This window comes from Schistocerca americana, chromosome 9 (assembly GCF_021461395.2).
Source record: "Schistocerca americana isolate TAMUIC-IGC-003095 chromosome 9, iqSchAmer2.1, whole genome shotgun sequence".
Taxonomy (NCBI): Eukaryota; Metazoa; Arthropoda; class Insecta; order Orthoptera; family Acrididae; genus Schistocerca; species Schistocerca americana.
The window spans coordinates 84,758,568-84,779,527 of record NC_060127.1 but is presented as its reverse complement, the minus strand read 5'-3'; the positions used below and the strand labels follow the sequence as shown (position 1 = coordinate 84,779,527).

The following is a 20,960-nucleotide window of genomic DNA, read 5'->3' as shown; positions in this document are numbered from 1 at the left end:
GACACGGCTCTGACTCTGGAACACATTTCGAGCTTACCGAAGCAGGTGAGCCATTACAGCAGGAATAAATCTTCCAAAGAACGTCTGTAACCCGACCTCAACCTCTGCAGAGTGTATCAAGTGTTTATGATCGCAGCTTCAGACGAAATAGAAATGTACGACACAGAAAATGCAGAAGCAGAGCAAGCGCACAAAGTGCTAAAAAGGGTACAGAAATTGCTAAAACGGACAACAAATTACTTGTTATATGTGTTGATCTGCAACGGGTTTTACTTTGTCCTACATTGATGCATTCCACGGTATTGTACCAGAGACAGTTGTCGTCGTATAATTTCACGGTTCTTGACGTTGGTACTGAAAACAACACAGTAAATTTCTGGGATGAATCCATCGCAAAGAAAGGTTCAGCCAAAAAAGTTTGCTGTCTTCTGAAATCTGTGACGCTCGAAGAAGTTATGGAATGCAAACTGACTGTATTGTCTGATACTGTCAGGCAGAACAAAACTGGAGAGTTTTAGCGCTTTATTTCTGTCTCGTCAGGTGAAAGTACTTTACAGAAATCCCATCAAAAGCTTTTATATTCGAGGCATAGTTTCCTACCTTGGGACAGGAGCTTCGCAATGATCGAGAAAAGAAAGAAAATGTAAAAAGTTATGGTTCCTTTGCAGTGGAAAAATGTCATTGCTCAGGCCTTTGTCGAGCCTTCGAAACTGACCATTCAGGAGATGGAAGGCTTCATGGACATAGGATACGTTGAGTTGGTTTTCACAACGCCACCTGCTATGAAAATTACTGGTGTTCTCTGGTTGAAGCTATATAGGGACGATCCTCGAGGCCTAACCGTGTGTCGTAATTACAGCGTGCTTCATCCATGGGAACGACATTATATTGTGAAATATGGTTGTGAACACGAAATAAAAAAAAAATTCTTTTGCCTTCTGGTTTTCGGTTGCTCTACAATGGGACACTCAAACTTCATAAAGAGAAGAAAAGCGATCTATTGAACATGAATAAATATATGGAGACAAAATACAATCTTTTTACGAAAACCTGCAGTGTGACAACTGAGTTTAATGTACCAGATTTGTGTCTCAACTTTACAGGAAACTCATGTTCTATTACCTTTTTAAGACCAAAGTAATCACTTTGCAATCAATATTAATTTGTATCTCGTTATAATTTTCTAACAACTTTTGGATTCTAGGCAACCTTATCACTATAGCGGAGTACAGAGTGATCTGGAATAATGCTGTTTACAACATTTTTCAACTTTAATACTTACTTATTTTTTTAAAAGACTATGTGCACACCGGCTTCAGGCCACAAGTGACCCATCGGGACCATCCGACCGCCGTGTCATCTTCAGCTGAGGATGCGAATAGGAGGGGCATGTGGTCAGCACACTGCTCTCCCGGTCGTTATAATGGTTTTCTTTGACCGGAGCCGCTACTGTTCGGTCGAGCAGCTCCTCAATTGGCATCACGAGGCTGAGTGCGCCTCGAAAAATGGCAACAGCGCATGGCGGCCCGGCTGGTCACCCATCCAAGTGCCGGCCACGCCCGACAGCGCTTAACTTCGGTGATCTGACGGGAACCGGTGTATCCACTGCGGCAAGGCCGTTGCTTAAAAAGACTACGATTAGCGCAATTTTGAAACAGTAAAGCCAAGTATTTCCAACAGTCTCTATGCACAAATTATACATATCCCCTCTCACATTATTATTTTGCAATAATTCTACGGAATTAACACTTTCTGTCGATTTCCTAAAAACTGCATTATTCGTTAACACGCTTGTATTAGTAGAAGCTTTCCGAATACATTTTCGATACTTCAAAAACATCTAGTGCGAAAAAGCGAAATATCGCTTCTTTCATTCTGTTAATTTCGTAATCTATTTTGTCTGGAACTGGAAGAATAGGAGAAGTAGAGAAACGGAGTTTTAAAATGTAAGCATGAAAACGTGGGAGAGTAAAATGCAAAGAGGTAGGAAGTGAATGTATAATGTGCAACTGAAAAGGTGTAATGCGTGGAAAAGAAGGCGAGGTAAATAAATGTCGTGTGACTAGGGCCTCCCTTCGGGTAGACTGTTCGCGGGGTGCAAGTCTTTCGATTTGACGCCACTTCGGCGACTTGCGCGTCGATGGGGATTATGTGATGATGATTAGGACAACACAACACCAAGTCTCTGAGCTGAGAAAATCTCCGAACAAGCCGGAAATCGAACCCGGGCCCTTAGGATTGACATTCTGTCGCACAACACAACACCAAGTCTCTGAGCTGAGAAAATCTCCGAACAAGCCGGAAATCGAACCCGGGCCCTTAGGATTGACATTCTGTCGCGCGGACCAATCAGTTACTGGGGGTGGATAGAAGGCGAGGCAAGAGACGTATTTTAACGAATAATGTTCAGATTTTAGTAGCAAGATGTGGAATGAGAGTAAAAGGATATAGGGCGGAAGTAAAAGGAGCCGAGGCTCGTGAGGAGGTGGAAGATGAGTGTGACAAGTTGGAACATAAGTATTCACGCTGTCCAGCCGGGACGTTAAGACTTCACTAGTCAACAGTCATAGTTGTTCGGTAATGCGTCGCAGGAGGTAACGGCGATCAGGATCCGATTCCCGAATAATGCAGGTTTATCTGATGCCTCTAGCTCAGTGGTTCCCCAGCAGGCTGTCCGCGGGCCCCCACGGGTCCGCGAGCTATGCCAGAGGGGTCCGCAAGATGCTATAAGAATAAATAATATGTTAAATATATTTCATATGATAACAGATTTTTCGTTTTGGCCTCTTCCTGCATGAGCAGAGCTTTAGCGAACGCTAACTTCTGCGTGTAGCTTCTTCCTAGAGTGTAAAGAGCTCAGCAGTGAGCATGAGCAGCTTCTAATTCATACGGAAGTAAGATGGTTTTCTCGAGGTAGGATCTTGTCAAGATTTTTTGAACTTAGAGACGAGGTTCGTGTCTTCCTTCTTGACACAAAGTACGCGGATTTTCTCACTAACTTCTCTTGGCTTTGCTCAGTTGCGTTCTTAGCTGATGTGTTTGAACACTTGAATGTGTTAAACTTGAGTTTACAAGGAAAAAGTGTAGACATTTTCAAATTTGAGGATAAGATGAAATGAAATGTCGTGTGGCTAGGGCCTCCCGTCGGGTAGACCGTTCGCCTGGTGCAAGTCTTTCTATTTGACGCCACTTCGGCGACCTGCGCGTCAATGGGGATGAAATGATGATGATTAGGACAACACAACACCCAGTCCCTGAGCGGAGAAAATCTCCGACCCAGCTGACCACTCAGCTACCGGGGGTGGACGAGGATAAGATTATTGCTATGGTCAAAAAGTGTCAGATCTGGGCGTCAAGGATAGAAAATGAGTCCCTAACTAACTTTTCTACTTTAAGACAATTCTTGGAGTCATCACAGGAGAGTTTGCCTGACCAGATCAAGATCAATGTAGCCGAGCATCTACGCAGCCTATCCAGCACATTTGGAGAGTATTTCCCTGAACCTGACCCTGACGACAGATGGATTCGAAATCCCTTCAGCTGTGAAGAAATAGACAAAATTCAAGGCCTCACTGAAGATGAGCAAGATCAACTTGTGGATCTGTCCAGATTTGGTACGATCATAAACATTTTCATCGGTGATAAAATTACAGACTTCTGGGTATCGGCAGGCAAGGACTACAAGAAACTTGGAGATAAGGCAATGAAAAATATCCTTCCATGTGCAGCCACATATCGGTGTGAGCAAACATTTTCTTCCACGTGTTTCATGAAAAACAAATATAGGAATCGGCTCGACATGCGGTCAGATTTCAGAGTGAAAGTTTCAAGTTTGGAACCTAATATTTCAGAAATAATGGACTCAAAGGTCAGATTGAACTCATCTCATTAAGAACTGAAAATAAAAACTAACTGTATACTGATGGAGTACTCTATAGTAACTGTATTTTTTCAAATAAATAATACTTTGTATGGAATTAGTGTTTTCTTATTTTTCACACACGTCTTCTCAATGCAGTCTCAAGTGTAGTACACTTGAAAGACCAATACACTCAGTTTTAATTTTTACCTGACATTTTCAGTTCATACACAATTTTTATTTTTTTAAGGAGTTTGTTATACTAAACACACAGATTTGAAGACAAAGATTTTGAGCAATAATCAGAAATTTAACAAAAACAATGATGGCTAAATTGGAAAAGTTTTAAGCTCAATATTTTTTCGATAGTGAATATGTCAATGTTTTTTCTAAGTACCAAAAATAGAAAACGTATAAAAAGACTCTTAATTTGGCTTTTCTAGGTACTTGTTACTGTGATATGGCAAGGTACCAATCATGCTCGATGAGGGGGGTCCTCGAGAAAATTTTGTTGGGAACCCCTGATCTACACGTTTTGGACTGTACCGTGCAGTAGAAACACGGTGCTGAGCTACTCACCGATAATATCAGTAAACTGTTCGTCTCTCGACTGTAGGGCGGGACTTACCTGAAACACAAAACAGAAAGCAGCAATTAACATCGATCATAGGTAATACGTGGTCTGGCTTGCAAAAGTATGTGACTACAATAGAGTCAAAAGTCGACGAAAATATTTACAAAGATATTAAATGGTTCAAATGGCTCTGAGCACTATGGGACTTAACATCTGTGGTCATCAGTTCCTTAGAGCTTAGAACTACTTAAACCTAACTAACCTAAGGACATCACACACATCCATGCCCGAGGCAGGATCCGAACCTGCGACCGTAGCTGTCACGCGGTTCCAGACTCAAGAGCCTAGAACCGCACGGCCACAGCGACCGGCCAAAGATGTTATAAAATGGGACTGTCCGTCTGCCTCACTGTAGGTGCAGCACAAAACTATGAATTTTATAGAGGCGCTCTGTTAGAATGGAAGCGACCGCTCGGAGCTTTTACATTTTCGAAACGCTTCGATTCAGTGCGACACCGACATTTCCTCAAACGTAAGGGGTCATGTGGCATATCTAGTCACATCAGCGATTACACTGAGGTCTTCGTAGAAGGACCACAGCACATTATCCCGTGCAGAAATGATGTCTGTTAGTCCCAGGGATGTTTGTTACGGCCACTACTCTTCACTTGTTAATTAATGCCTCATCGGAAAGCGCTGACCAAGACTTTCCATCGGTGATACGATTGTGAAAGATTTTTCCTGGCCTTTTATCTTTCGGTTTGTTTAATCCACCCTTTCAGACCCTCTGACTTCAATTGTGCACATTAACTTTTACAGTGTCTTAGCTGCAACACAAATATTTTTTCCCAATGGAAACCTGAGGTAAACATGTTGAATATTTTCATCATGCGGATGTATCAGTATCAAATTATCAGCAAGTCAATGTGTACGTGCGCAGCAGCTTGCGACCATCAGAATACCTCGATGTGGTTGGTTCGCTATATATTCCACTGTATAGCTGAATACTGTTATTGCTATTTTTGCATGGTAATTACTGAACGATCATTTTGATGTTTATTACAATAGAGAACATTTCGTAATTAGTTCTTTTAGTCCATAAAATAAAGCCAAGTGAACAAAGTATGTTTTGAAAATGGGTGCATAATTTTGTATAAATTATGCATCTAAAATCATTAAAAAAATCATCTAAGAGCATTAATACATCAATAAAAGTTTTCTTTTCCTCCAGAAAAAATTCGTGTCCCGAACTGTTTATATTATCTATGCTGCCTAAAATATTTAAATATGTGTATATGTGAGTGTCGTACGTGTTTATTCTTTGTTGTACGGGTGCTATGCTTAGAGAGATTAATTTCAGTGTAAAATCAGACGACAGTCAGTGAAGCAGTAAATGGCGTCAGTTCATCTGCACATCGGATGTATGAAACTGAAGATATGGACGATTCAAGTAATAATAGTTAGAAAAAAGGTGTACAAAGATAGAGTAAATAACGTGTTATACCAACTGATTATGATTGCTGAGGTTCTGCAAACGATTTATGAACGGAGAGAAGGTGATGTTTGAACTATAAATGATGGAACAGTGTGGATTTTTTAAACTGAATTACAGAGAGGAATGATTTGTTAATAAACAATACTTAGCACAGTGCACTATTTATTTTGTATGTCTTTCCTTTTTTAATAAACGATCGCGTTGCTGCAGTGATATTAACAGCGTAGCGATAATCGGCTGTGTACGATAATCGGCAATAAATTGAAAATATTTCTCTCATCTGGATATATATATATATATATATATAATACGAGGGTAATCCCAAAAGTAAGGTCTCCCATTTTTTATAAGTACATAGACCTGTTTATTTCTACAATGGTTTACATCAGTTTACAGCTTGAACATATGGCTACTTTTTGACATAATCACCATTTCTGTCGATGCATTTTTGTAGACGCTGTGGCAATTTCTGTATGCCCATGCCATACCAGCTCGCCGCCATACTGTTCAGAAAGTTATGAATCTCTTCTTTCACCTCGCCGTCGGAGCTGAATCGCTTTCTGGCCAAATGTTCTTTTACCCTAGGGGACAGGTGATAGTCACTGGGCGCAAGTGAGGACTATAGGGTGGGTGGGTGATTATGTTCCACCGAAATTTTTGCAGGAGTGCAACGGTTTGCCGAGCGATGTGTGAGCGAGCGTTGTCATCGATAATGTGTACGCCCTTGCTCAACATCCCTCTTCTCCGGTCCTGAATTGCACGTTTGAGATTTTCAGAGATTCAGAGTACCCGTCAGCGTCAATTGTGGTCCCAACGATTCAGCTTCGCCGACGAGGTGAAAGAAGAAGTTCGTAACTTTCTGACCAGCATGGCGACGAGCTGGTGTGACATGGGCATTCAAAAACTGTCACAGCATCTATAAAAATGCATCGACAGAAGGGGTGATGATGTGGAAAAATAGCTAAATGTTCAAGCTGTAAACTGATGCAAACCACTGTAGAAATAAACAGGATTATGTACTTTTAAAAGAATAGGAGACATTACTTTTGGTATTACCCTCACATATATATTACTGTACTAGAACTGACATGTGATTACATTTTCACGCAATTTGGGTGCATAGATCCTGAGGAATCAGTACCCATAACAACAACCTCCGGCCGTAATAACGGCCTTGATACGCCTGGGCATTGAGTCAAACAGAGCTTGGATGGCGTGTACAGGTATAGCTGCCCATGCAGCTTCAACACGATGTCACATTTCATCAAGAGTACTGACTGGCGTATTGTAACGAGCCAGTTACTCGGCCACCATTGACCAGACGTTTTCAGTTGGTGAGAGATCTGGAGAATGTGCTGGCCAGGGCGGCAGTCGGACAATTTCTGTATCCAGAAAGGCCCGTACAGGACCTGCAACATGCAGTCGTGCATTATCCTGCTAAAATGTAGGGTTTCGCAGGAATCGAATGAAGGGTAGAGCCACGGGTCGTAACACATCTGAAATGTAACGTCCACTGTTCAAAGTGCCGGCAGTGCGAACAAGAGGTGACCGAGACGTGTAACCAATGGCACCCCATACCATAACGCCTGGTGATAGCCAGTGTGGCGATGACGAATACACGCTCCCAATGTGCGTTCACCTCGATGTTGCCAAACACGGGTGCGACCATCATGATGCTGTAAATAGAACCTGGATTCATCCGAAAAAATGACGTTTTGCCATTCGTGCACCCAGGTTTGTCGTTGAGTACACCATCGCGGGCGCTCCTGTCTGTGATGCAGCGTCAAGGGTAACCGCAGCCATGGTATCCGAGCTTATAGTCCATGCTGCTGCAAACGTCGTCGAACTGTTCGTGCAGATGGTTGTCGTCTTGTAAACGTCCGCATCTCTTGACTCAGGGATCGAGACGTGGCTGCACGATCCGCTACAGCCATGCGGATAAGATGCCTGTCATCTCGACTGCTAGTGATACGAGGCCGTTGGGATCCAACAGGGCGTTCCGTATTACACTCCTGAACCCACCGATTCCATATTCTGCTAACAGTCATTGACGATAAACCACAATCGGGATAGGCAACAATCGGACCTTTATCGAAGTCGGAAACGTGATGGTACGCATTTCTCCTGCGTACACGAGGCATCACAACAACGTTTCACCAGGAAACGCCGTTCAACTGCTGTTTGCGTATGAAAAATCGGTTAGAAACTTTCCTCATGTCAACACGTTGTAGGTGTCGCCACCGGCACCAAACTTGTGTGAATGCTCTGAAAATCTAATCATTTGCATACCATAGCATCTTCTTCCTGTCGGTTAAATTTCGCGTCTGTAGCACGTCATCTTCGTGGTGTAGCAATTTTAATGGCCAATAGTGTATATATATTCCTCAGTATCTTTCAGAAAAGAGGTTTGATTGAAGCTAATTTGTCGCACAGAGCCGTCAATTATTTAAGTAGATGTTGTTGTTGTTGTTGCTGTTGTTGTTGTGGTCTTGAGTCCTGAGACTGGTTTGATGCAGCTCTCCATGTTACTCTATCCTGTGCAAGCTTCTTCATCTCCCAGTACCTACTGAAACCTACATCCTTCTGAATCTGTTGAGTGCATTCATCTCTTGGTCTCCCTCTACGATTTTTACCCTCCACGCTGCCCTCCAATACTAAATTGGTGATCCCTTGATGCCTCAGAGCATGTCCTACCAACCAATCCCTTCTTCTACTCAAGGTGTGCCACAAATTTCTCTTCTCCCTAATTGTGTTCAATACCTCCTCATTAGTTATGTGATCTACCCATCTGAACTTCAGCATTCTTCTGTAGCACCACATTTTGAAAGTTTCTATTCTCTTCTTGTCTAAACTATTTATCGTCCACGTTTCACTTCCATACATGGCTACACTCCATACAAATACTTTCAGAAATGACTTCCTTACACTTAAACCTATACTCGATGTTAATAAATTTCACTTCTTCAGAAATGCTTTCCTTGCCATTGCCAGTCTACATTTGATATCCTCTCTACTTACCATCATCAGTTATTTTGCTCCCCAAATAGCAAAACTCATTTACAACTTTGTGTCTCATTTCCTACTTTAATACTCTCAGCATCACCCGATTTAATTCGACTACATTCCATTATCCTCGTTTTGCTGTTGCTGATGTTCACCTTATATCCTCCTTTCAAGACACTGTCCATTCCGTTCAACTGCTCTTCCAGGTCCTCTGCCGTCTCTAACAGAATTACAATGTCCTGGGCGAACCTCAAATTTCTTATTTCTTCTCAATGGATTTCAATTCCTACTCCGAATTCTTCTTTTGTTTCCTTTACTGCCTGTTCAATATATTTTTTAATGTAAGTCGTAGGGTCAGTATTGCCTCACGCTCGAACACACCGGTCGGCCCGTTTGCGTCACACATCTCCATTTTAGTTGGTGTTGCGATTCTTTTGCCACCAGTGTATATTCCGCTGCCCGGAAATGTCGTCTGTCTACGGTACGGACAATATTCTTCAGCGTCTCTCGCGTGCTACGCAGGCCAAGGAAGTTAGGTTCAAAACAGGACGGAACGACATTATTACTAAAGTGCATCAAAATATATAAATCATTGACCACATTGTGGGATGTTAGGCCAGATGAGTACGGAAACAGAAGTGAGTGAATCGTATGATTTATTACTCCGAAAATACAGGCAGCGGCAACATTAAAGATTTTTTTTAAAAATTAATATTATACTGCAATATTATTGACAGTTAGGGGCAGCTTAATATGGCGTGGCGGCTATCTTAATTTTACACGGATATACACTTAAAGCCTGGAGATACTGGAAGGTGTCAGACAGATTATATAATGGTAAAGCAGAGATTTAGGAAATAGGTTTTATATTGTAAGTCATTTCCAGGGGCAGATGTGGAGTCTGACCACAATATATTGTTTATGAACTGTAGATAAAAACTGAAGAAACTGAACAAAGGTGGGAATTTAAGGAGATGAGACCCGGATAAGTAGAAAGAACCAGAGATTGTAGAGAGTTTCAGCGAGAGCATTAGGGATCGATTGACAAGAATGGGGAAAAGAAATACGGTAGAAGGAGAATGGGTAGCTTTAAGAGATGGAATAGTGGAAGCAGCAGAGGATCAAGTAGGTAAAAAGACGAGGGCTAATAGAAATCCTTGGGTTACAGAAGAGATATTGAATTTAATTGATGCAAGGAGAAAATATCAAAATGCAGTAAATGACGCTGGCAAAAAGGAATACAAACGTCTCAAAAATGAGATCGACAGGAAGTGCAAAATGGCTAAGCAGGGTTGGCTAGCTGACAAATGTAAGGATGTTGAAGCACGTATCGCCAGGGGTAAGATAGATCCTGCCCACAGGAAAATTAAACAGACCTTTGGAGATAAAAAGAACCACTTGCATGAATATCTAGAGCTCAGATGGAAACCCAGTTCTAAGCAAAGAAGGGAAGGCAGAAAGGTGGAAGGAGTATATAGAGGGTCTGTACAAGGGGATGTTTTTGAGGACGATATTATGGAAATGGAAGAAAAGGTAGAAGAAGATGAAATGGGAGATATGATACTGCGTGAAGAGTTTGACAGAGCACTGAAAGACCTATGTCGAAACAAGGCCCCCGGGAGTAGACAACATTCCATTATAACTACTGATAGCCTTGGGAGAGCCAGCCCTGACAAAACTCTACCATCTAGTGAGCAAGATGTATTATACAGGCGAAATATACTCAGCCTTCAAGAAGAATATAATAATTTCAATCCCAAAGAAAGCAGGTGCTGACAGATGTGAAAATTACCGAACTATCAGTTTAATAAGCCATGGCTGCAAAATACTAACACGAATGCTTTACAGACGAATGGAAAAACTGGTAGAAGTCGACCTTGAGGAAGATCAGTTTGGATTCCGTAGAAATCTTGGAACACGTGAGGCAATACTGACTCTGCGACTTATCTTAGAGAATAGATTAAGGAGAGGCAAATTTATGTTTCTAGCATTTGTAAACTTAGAGAAAGCTTTTGACAATGTTGATTGGAATAGTCTGTTTCAAATTCTGAAGGTGGCAGGGGTAAAATACAGGGAGCGAAAGGCTATGTACAACTTGTACAGAAACCATATGGCAGTTATAAGAGTCGAGGGGCATGAAAGGGAAGCAGTGGTTGGGAAGGGAGTGAGACATGGTTGTAGTCTATCCCCGATGTTATTCAATCTGTATACTGAGCAAGTAGTAAAGGAAACAAAAGAAAAATTCGGAGTAGGAATTAAAATCCATGGAGAAGAAATAAAAATTTTGAGGTTCGCCGATGACATTGTAATACTGTCAGAGACAGCAAAGGACTTGGATGAGCAGTTGAACGGAATGGACAGTGTCTTGAAAGGAGGGTATAAGATGGACATCAACAATAGCAAAACGAGGATAATGGAATGTAGTCGAATTAAATCGGGTATTGCTGCGGGAATTAGATTAGGAAATGAGACGCTTAAAGTAGTAAATGAGTTTTGCTATTTGGGGAGCAAAACAACTGATGATGGTCGAAGTAGAGAGGATATAAAGTGTAGACTGGCAATGGCAAGGAAAGCATTTCTGAAGAAGAGAAATTTGTTAACATCGAGTATAGATTTAAGTGTCAGGAAGTCATTTCTGAAAGTATTTGTATGGAGTGTAGCCATGTATGGAAGTGAAACGTGGACAATAAATAGTTTAGACAAGAAGAGAATAGAAGCTTTCGAAATGTGGTGCTACAGAAGAATGCTGAAGTTCAGATGGGTAGATCACATAACTAATGAGGAGGTATTGAACAGAATTAGGGAGAAGAGAAATTTGTGGCACACCTTGAGTAGAAGAAGGGATTGGTTGGTAGGACATGCTCTGAGGCATCAAGGGATCACCAATTTAGTATTGAAGGGCAGCGTGGAGGGTAAAAATTGTAGAGGGAGACCAAGAGATGATTGCGCTAAGCAGATTCAGAAGGATGTAGGTTGCAGTAGGTACTGGGAGATGAAGAAGCTTGCACAGGATAGAGTAGCACGGAGAGCTGCATCAAACCAGTCTCAGGACTGAAGACCACAACAACAAGAACACAATCAGAGGCGCGAGAAACTAGTGTCCGCTTAAAATGATGCGCAAATTACCCAGCCTGTATTCACACAGTGTTCCATAATGAGGCCACTTAGCGAATTCATCTACATCTGCAGTTACGTGCATACTCTGCAAATCAAAAGTGCCGGGCAGAGGGTTCATCGAACCACCTTCACAATAATTCTCTATTTTTCCACTCTCGAACAGTGCACGGAAAAACAAACACCTGTACATGTCCGTGCGAGTTCTGATTTCCCTTATTGTATTATGATGATTGTGTCTTCCTACGAAGGTCGGCGCAAACAAAATATTTTCGAATTCGGAGAAGAAAGTTGATGATTGAAATTTCGTGAGAAGATCAGCCGCAACAAAAAACGCATTTCTTTTGCTGCTGTCCACTCCATGTCCTGTGTCATATCCGTGACACTCCCTCCCCTGTTTCCCGATAATACCGCACGTATCGCTCTTCGTTGAATTTTCACGTTGTACTCCGTTAATCCTACCTGTTAAGGATCCTAGATTGTGCAGCAGTACTCAAAAAGAGGACGGCCAATCGTAGTGGAGGTAGTCTCCTTAGCAGATCTGTTGTATCTTCTAACCGTTCTAGCAACAGATCGCATTCTTTGGCTTGCTTCCCCACACAACATTTTCTGTGTGTTCTTTGCAATTCATGTCGTTCGTAATTGTAATTCCTAGTATTTAGTTGAATATACGGCTTTTAGTCATCACATTGAGTACAGATTTAAGTGTCAGGAAGTCGTTTCTGAAAGTATTTGTATGGAGTGTAGCCATGTATGGAAGTGAAACGTGGACGAATACTAGTTTAGACAAGAAGAGAATAGAAGCTTTCGAAATGTGGTGCTACAGAAGAATGTTGAAGATTAGATGAGTAGATCACAAAACTAATGAGGAGGTATTGAATAGGATTGGAGAGAAGCGAAATTTGTGGCACAACTTCACTAGAAGAAGGGATCAGTTGGTAGGGCATATTCTGAGGCATCAAAGGATCACCAATTTAGTTCAAATCAAATGGCTCTGAGCACTATGGGACTTAATATCTGTGGTCATCAGTCCCCTAGAACTTACAACTACTTAAACCCATGTAATCTAAGGACATCACACACATCCATGCCCGAGGCAGGATTCGAACCTGCGACCGGAGCGGTCACGCGGTTCCAGACTGAAACGCCTAGAACCGCACGGCCACACCGGCCGGCTCACCAATTTAGTATTGGAGACCAGCGTGGAGGGTAAAAATTGTAGAGGGAGACCAAGAGATGAATACACTAAACAGATTCAGAAGGATGTAGGTTGCAGTAGGTACTGGGAGATGAAGAAGCTTGCACAGGATAGAGTAGCATGGAGAGCTGCATCAGACCCGTCTCTGGACTGTAGACCACAACAACAACATCATCGTCTTTTAGATTTCATTGATTTATTGTGTATTCGAAGTTTAACAGATTTTAGCACTCATGTGGATGACCTCACACTTTTCGTTATTTAGGGTCAACAAACTTGAAACATAATTTGTAACGTGTTCTAAATTTTTGCCGCTTTCTTGCTTAGCGTCAAATATTTAAAGCATTATGTCATTTATATTGTTATCAGACGTCTGAAGCTCATGCATACATGGAAGTTTGTTTCTTTACGAGTCAGGGGTTTGCTGGTTATTCTAATCCCCACACAACCTGTGAACGACTATTTCTTCAAGGTATCCGCGTCTCAGGCTCGCCGACCGGTTGGAGGCGCCACGTCACGGATTGCGCGGCCCCTCCCGCCGAAGGTTCCAGTCCTTCCCTTGGGCATGGGTGTGTGTGTGTTGTCCTCAGCATAGGTTAGTGTAAGTTAGTTTAAGTAGCGTGTAAGTCTAGGAACCAATGACCTGAGCAGCTTGGCCCCTTAGGAATTCACACATTTTGTCTCATGTTCGAGCACGTCACACTTGCTCCAGAGACATACGGGCATATAAAGCCAATGCACAGTCCCACACAGCAGCTTCAGGAACTTCCGGGAGCGCCGGTTATCTGTTTCTGCTGGAGGACGTTGCGAAATCACAGCTGCTTACGGTAGGCTCGGCAGCAATGCGGTTGGTGGACACAGCTGGAGAGGTGGGGGTTTGCAAAAAGCGATAGCAGGACAAGGGACCGCCTGTGTGACGGTGGACTCCGTGGCAAGAAGGCGACTCACATGAGGACCCGGACAGACTACCCCATCTGATACCGTGAGTACGTGACCTGTGTTTTCTGGCGTGCTGCTTATTCTGTCTACAAAGGGTGTACGCTCTCATTTAGAAACAACAGTTCTTGCGTTTCTACCATCGTCTGAACGGGAAATGATTCTTGCGATAAACAGGACACAAAAAAGTACAACCACAGTTTCAGGCCAACTTCCACGTAAAACAGACTCGGGTCGGAAACCGCTTTGTTTTCATGTTGTAGCTCATTTTCTGTAAATTATTCATTTGTGTGACCACTTTGTCCGTAGTCGCTTTACGGTGCAAAGAAGGGCATCTCATTTCGTATTATCACGCAATAGGGTTGAGAGTGTCACTGATATGATACGCGAGTTGGGGTGGCAGTCACTGAAACAAAGGCGGTTTTCTTTGCGGCGAGATCTATTTATGAAATTTCAATCGCCAACTTTCTCTTCTGAATGCGAAAATATTTTGTTGACACCAACCTACGTAGAGAGAATTGATCATCATAATAAAATAAGATAAATCAGAGCTCGAACGGAGAGATTTAGGTGTTCCTTTTTCCCACATACCATTAGAGTGGAATGGTAGAGAAGGAGTACGAAAATGGTTCGATGAACCCTCTGCCACTTAAGTGTGAATTGCAGAATAACGATGTAGTTGTAGTCAGTTCCTCAGGGTATTTTTGTTCCGTCGTTACAACTACAAGGAAAGGTGTGTTTTCTTCACCAGACGCCTTTCGCTTTATTGAGGTAAAACGTCATCAGTGGTCTGTACTTAAAGATATTTACAGCTTTATTTATTTTTAAGAGTTGGGGGAAAAAGATCGGAAAACAGTTCATTAATAATTTGTTTCTTTCTTCTTATAGTCATTTCTGCTTGGTTTCTCGCCTGCATCACGAAATTCCGCTTGTTAGCACGTCTTTGGTGCATTTCTTCGTTAGACACTGAAATGTTTAGTCTGATTTTCCGTTGCACTGTAGAACTATGCATTTCTTACGTTTTACACAGCACAGTTTTTCGTAAACTTTTACTGTTTATTTTTGTACTTGTAAGTGTGTATTGTGTTTTGTAGTGTTGCCAACATAACACTGTCTCTAGCTTGTCTTTCACCTATAGTTTCTTTTACTTTATTGTAATGGATAAATAGTTATGGAGTTGACACTTTTTTTAAATACACTCCTGGAAATTGAAATAAGAACACCGTGAATTCATTGTCCCAGGAAGGGGAAACTTTACTGACACATTCCTGGGGTCAGATACATCACATGATCACACTGACAGAACCACAGGCACATAGACACACGCAACAGAGCATGCACAATGTCGGCACTAGTACAGTGTATATCCACCTTTCGCAGCAATGCAGGCTGATATTCTCCCATGGAGACGATCGTAGAGATGCTGGATGTAGTCCTGTGGAACGGCTTGCCAAGCCATTTCCACCTGGCGCCTCAGTTGGACCAGCGTTCGTCCTGGACGTGCAGACCGCGTGAGACGACGCTTCATCCAGTCCCAAACATGCTCAATGGGGGACAGATCCGGAGATCTTGCTGGCCAGGGTAGTTGACTTACACCTTCTAGAGCACGTTGGGTGGCACGGGATACATGCGGACGTGCATTGTCCTGTTGGAACAGCAAGTTCCCTTGCCGGTCTAGGAATGGTAGAACGATGGGTTCGATGACGGTTTGGATGTACCGTGCACTGTTCAGTGTCCCCTCGACGATCACCAGTGGTGTACGGCCAGTGTAGGAGATCGCTCCCCACACCATGATGCCGGGTGTTGGCCCTGTGTGCCTCGGTCGTATGCAATACTGATTGTGGCGCTCACCTGCACGGCGCCAAACACGCATACGACCATCATTGGCACCAAGGCAGAAGCGACTCTCATCGCTGAAGACGACACGTCTCCATTCGTCCCTCCATTCACGCCTGTCGCGACACCACTGGAGGCGGGCTGCACGATGTTGGGGCGTGAGCGGAAGACGGCCTAACGGTGTGCGGGACCGTAGCCCAGCTTCATGGAGACGGTTGCGAATGGTCCTCGCCGATACCCCATGGGCAACAGTGTCCCTAATTTGCTGGGAAGTGGCGGTGCAGTCCCCTACGGCACTGCGTAGGATCCTACGGTCTTGGCGTGCATCCGTGCGTCGCTGCGGTCCGGTCCCAGGTCGACGGGCACGTGCACCTTCCGCCGACCACTGGCGACAACATCGATGTACTGTGGAGACCTCACGCCCCACGTGTTGAGCAATTCGGCGGTACGTCCACCCGGCCTCCCGCATGCCCACTATACGCCCTCGCTCAAAGTCCGTCAACTGCACATACGGTTCACGTCCACGCTGTCGCGGCATGCTACCAGTGTTAAAGACTGCGATGGAGCTCCGTATGCCACGGCAAACTGGCTGACACTGACGGCGGCGGTGCACAAATGCTGCGCAGCTAGCGCCATTCGACGGCCAACACCGCGGTTCCTGGTGTGTCCGCTGTGCCGTGCGTGTGATCATTGCTTGTACAGCCCTCTCGCAGTGTCCGGAGCAAATATGGTGGGTCTGACACACCGGTGTCAATGTGTTCTTTTTTCCATTTCCAGGAGTGTAGGTGGAGGAGGGAGTAGATGAGTGGACGTATGTCCATAGTAGTGTGATGGAGAATGAGGAAAATGTGAGAAGCAGTGAGTGAGATGGGGGAAGACGGGAGGAGCAAGAAGTGGCTGGGGGGGGGGGGGGGGGGGGGAGGTTGGGGGATGGGTGCTTAGATGTAAGAGGGTGAAGGATGGTGAAGGCTCTTTTCTTTTCCATGTGATTTTTTCACTCCTTGCTCCTCACGTTTTCCCCCAATTCACTCCTTGCTTCTCGCCTTTTCCTCCAATTCACTCTCCATCACACTAGTTTGGAGCATTGAGCCACTGTTAATTTAGTGTTAATGGTATGTGTATGTGGAAATTTTCTTGGATAGGGAGGAGACGTGTGTCTTTACTGGTTCTTATGACGTTCATATTTTCTATAGTTCTACGTAGCACCTAAATAATGGGAAACACGAGAGAACACAATTTACCGGCATATCACAAGGAACCCTTCCGTATATCCTACTGTTGTTGTTGTTTTTCACTGTAGCCGACATATTCGTTGCGGAAGAACAACAACTATATTGATATTTAAAACATTTTTAATATATCGTTTATTTTTCAGTGTCAGATTCACATTTATGAAAAATACATGATAAGTTTCGATCTCCCTGCATCATTTTCAGATCTGTGAAGTTGTCTGTTGCGGGTTCTGACACAGAGACGACGGATTGATGACGCAAATACATAGATAGAAAGGTGGTCAACGAAGATAGAAACCAGTGATAAATTCAAAAATTGTGTAACTGGAAATGAAAAATAAAGGATATATTAGATTTACATGCATATCTGAAACAACGGGCACTGCTGTCTACCCAAAGCTGTATGAAATACTTGGACATTGATTCGCTGATTGCAAATTCCTTGACACCACATGTATTCAATATAGATTTACTACTAAATAGTGAGGTATGACTATTCTAGCCACACACAAATTTTCATACTTCTATATCGGATACAGATGGTGTGAAGGAATTTGCACTCATCCAATTAAATTCGGATATATTAGAGTTGCAGTTGTCCGAAGAAAGTTTTGATGCAGATTTCCAAGTTCCGCCATACAGAGAGTGATATAGCTACCCCTACTGGTACGTTTAATGCAACCCGCAAAGCCTTCAAAAGCCGTGTGTGAGACTTTCACATTCTCTCATTTACTGTGTGCAAACTATGCAAACTATTAGTCCTATAAAAGGAACAGGCCATTCTGTAGGAAATTCAATGTAGTTGAATTTTATACTGCCATAAATTATTGCTGGAGGGCACAGTTTTCGTTGGAAGGTAAGTTTTGTACGTTTTTCTTGACTAATTGGAAAAATACGATCTCTAGCGAAAACTTTTTCTGTAGGACTAATAGTCTGATGTAGTGAGCGAGAGAATATGAATATCTTGAATGTGGTACTTGACGACAGTGTGGGTTGCATAAAATCCATGGTTAGGGGCACCCTGTACATCTTTACTCCCTATTTCTATTCCACATAACCTTTAGCATTCTTCTACATCACTACATTTAAAAAGTTTTTTTCTCTTTTTGTCTAAACTTCTTACAGACCACGTTTCTCTTTTGTACAAGGCTGCACTCCAGACAAACACTTTCTGAAAAGACTTACTAACACTTATATTCGATGTTAACAAATATCTCTTTTTCGGAAAGGCTCCATTTTATGTCATCTATACTCCCGCTACAGTCAGTTATTTTGCGCGGCACATAGCAAATCTTGTCTTCTGCTTTTCGTTTCTCATTCCATAATCTCTCAGCATCACCTGATTTAATTCGACTACTTTGTCTTACCTGACGTCATTCCATTAGCCTTGTTTTCGTTTGGTTCATGTTCATCTTATAACCCCTTTTTACTGCACTGTCCATGCCGTTTAAATGCTCTTCCAAGTTTGTGACTGTGTCTGACGCCATAACACAGGGAAATATCAAATTTTTCATTTATTTTCTGTGTACTTTCATTCCCCATCCAAAATCATCGTTGGTTTCCTTCACACCTCGCTCAGTGACACATACAGAAGAAGGAACAAGCACAAATTTGGAAAGGGAAGTTCAATAAGAAGAGATTAAAACTGTTAGGCGATTTATCTGCTAATAAATATGCAACCAATCGCTTTTTTACGATTTATTCAAACATGAACATATTTTCGAGCCACTGCAGACATAAACTGTCAATTTAAATCACAGTCGCAGTTCTTATCTATAATGGATATACTAAAATTGTCAGGTTTACCCACACATTGTAATCCTGTCAGAAACGACAAATGACTTCGAAGTGCAGTTGAACGGAATGCTAGCTTCTTGAAAAGAGGGTACAAGACGAACACTAGCAAACGTTAAACGGAGATATTTTATCGTACAGGTAAACCACGGAGAAGCACCGATATTAGCTCGAGAAGTGTAATTTACGTACGAAGAATGTTGATCACAAAATTCTCTTTCGAACAGTTCCAAAATACTGTTCATCTTTTCTCTCTCTCTTCTGCTAAAACAAACTGGTATGGATGGACTCCTTACAAGTTTGTTTTAGCAGAAAAGAGAAAAAACATTCAAAAACGAGACGCATGACACTTCACGTGTTTACCTGGTCAGAGTGCATGTGTGACAAAATTCTTTACAAACTGGGAGGTATATATGTTGAATTCGATCTCAAACCAAAAAAATCGCTGTTCCGCGTCTAAGTAATCTGCTACAGACTGGGGTAACAAAAGTCACGGGATAGCGACATCGACATGTACAGATGGCGGTAGTATAGCTTACTCAACAAATAAAAGAACAGTGTATTGGCGGAGCTGTCATTTACACTACTGGCCATTAAAACTGCTACACCACGATGGTGACGTGCTGCAGATGCGGAGTTTAACCGACAGGAAGAAGATGCTGTGAAATGCAAATGATTAGCTTTTCAGAGCATTCAAACAAGGTTGGCGCCGGTGGCGACACCTACAACGTGCTGACATGAGGAAAGTTTCCAACCGATTTCTCATACACAAACAGCAGTTGACCGGCGTTGCCTGGTGAAACGTTGTTGTGATGCCTCGTGTAAGGAGGAGAAATGCGTACCATCACGTTTCCGACTTTGATAAAGGTCGGATTGTAGCCTATCGCGATTGCGGTTTATCGTATCGCGACATTGCTGCTAGCGTTGGTCGAGATCCAATGACTGTTAGCAGAATATGGAATCGGTGAGTTCAGGAGGGTAATACGGAACGCCGTGCTGGATCCCAATGGCCTAGTATCACTAACAGTTGAGATGACAGGCATCTTATCCGCATGGCTGTAACGGATCGTGCAGCCACGTCCCGATCCCTGAGTCAAGAGATGGGGAGGTTTGCAAGACAACAACCATCTGCACGAACAGTTCGACGACGTTTGCGGCATCATGGACCATCAGCTGGGACACCATGGCTGCTGTTACCCTTGACGCTGCATCACAGACAGGAGCGCCTGCGATGGTGTACTCAACGACGAACCTGGGTGCACGAATGGCAAAACGTCATTTTCTTCGGCACCATGATGGTCGCATCCGTGTTTTGCGACATTGGACGCACATTGGAAGCGTGTATTTGTCATCGCCATACTGGCGTATCACCCAGCGTGATGGTATGGGGTGCCACTGGTTACACGTCTCGGTCACCTCTCGTTCGCATTGACGGCACTTTGAACAGCGGACGTTACATTCCAGATGTGTCACGACCCGTGGCTCTACCCTTCATTCGGTCCCTGCGAAACCCTACATTTCAGCAGGATAATGCACGACCGCATGTTGCAGGTCCTGTACGGGCCTTTCTGGATACATAAAATGTTCGACTGCTGCCCTGGCCAGCACATTCTCCAGATCTCTCACCAATTGAAAATGCCTGGTCAATGGTGGCCGAGCAACTGGCTCGTCACAATACGACAGTCACTACTCTTGGTGGACTGTGGTATCGTGTTGAAGCTGCATGTGCAGCTGTACCTGTACACACCATCCAAGCTATGTTTGACTGAATGCCCAGGCGTATCAAGGCCGTTATTTCGGCCAGAGGTGGTTGTTCTGATTACTGATTTCTCAGGGTCTATGCACCCAAATTGCGTGAATATGTAATCACATGTCAGTTCTAGTATAATACACTCCTGGAAATTGAAATAAGAACACCG

At 43.2% G+C, this 20,960-nt stretch overlaps 1 protein-coding gene and 1 pseudogene across 2 annotated transcripts in view; one reads left to right on the top strand and one right to left on the bottom strand.

The window, feature by feature from the left end:
* Window positions 1-1,506: 1,506 nt before the first annotated feature.
* LOC124551640 lies at window positions 1,507-1,624 on the bottom strand (annotated as a pseudogene).
* Window positions 1,625-14,144: 12,520 nt separating this feature from the next.
* LOC124551010 overlaps window positions 14,145-20,960 on the top strand; it is a 44,489-nt gene continuing 37,673 nt past the window's right edge. The window contains exon 1 of one of the 2 annotated variants that reach the window (XM_047125854.1): window positions 14,145-14,225. The gene's annotated coding sequence lies outside the window, so the exon portion shown is untranslated. Of the gene's footprint in view, window positions 14,230-20,960 lie in introns of both variants that reach the window. The other variant, XM_047125853.1, reaches the window with a different exon arrangement.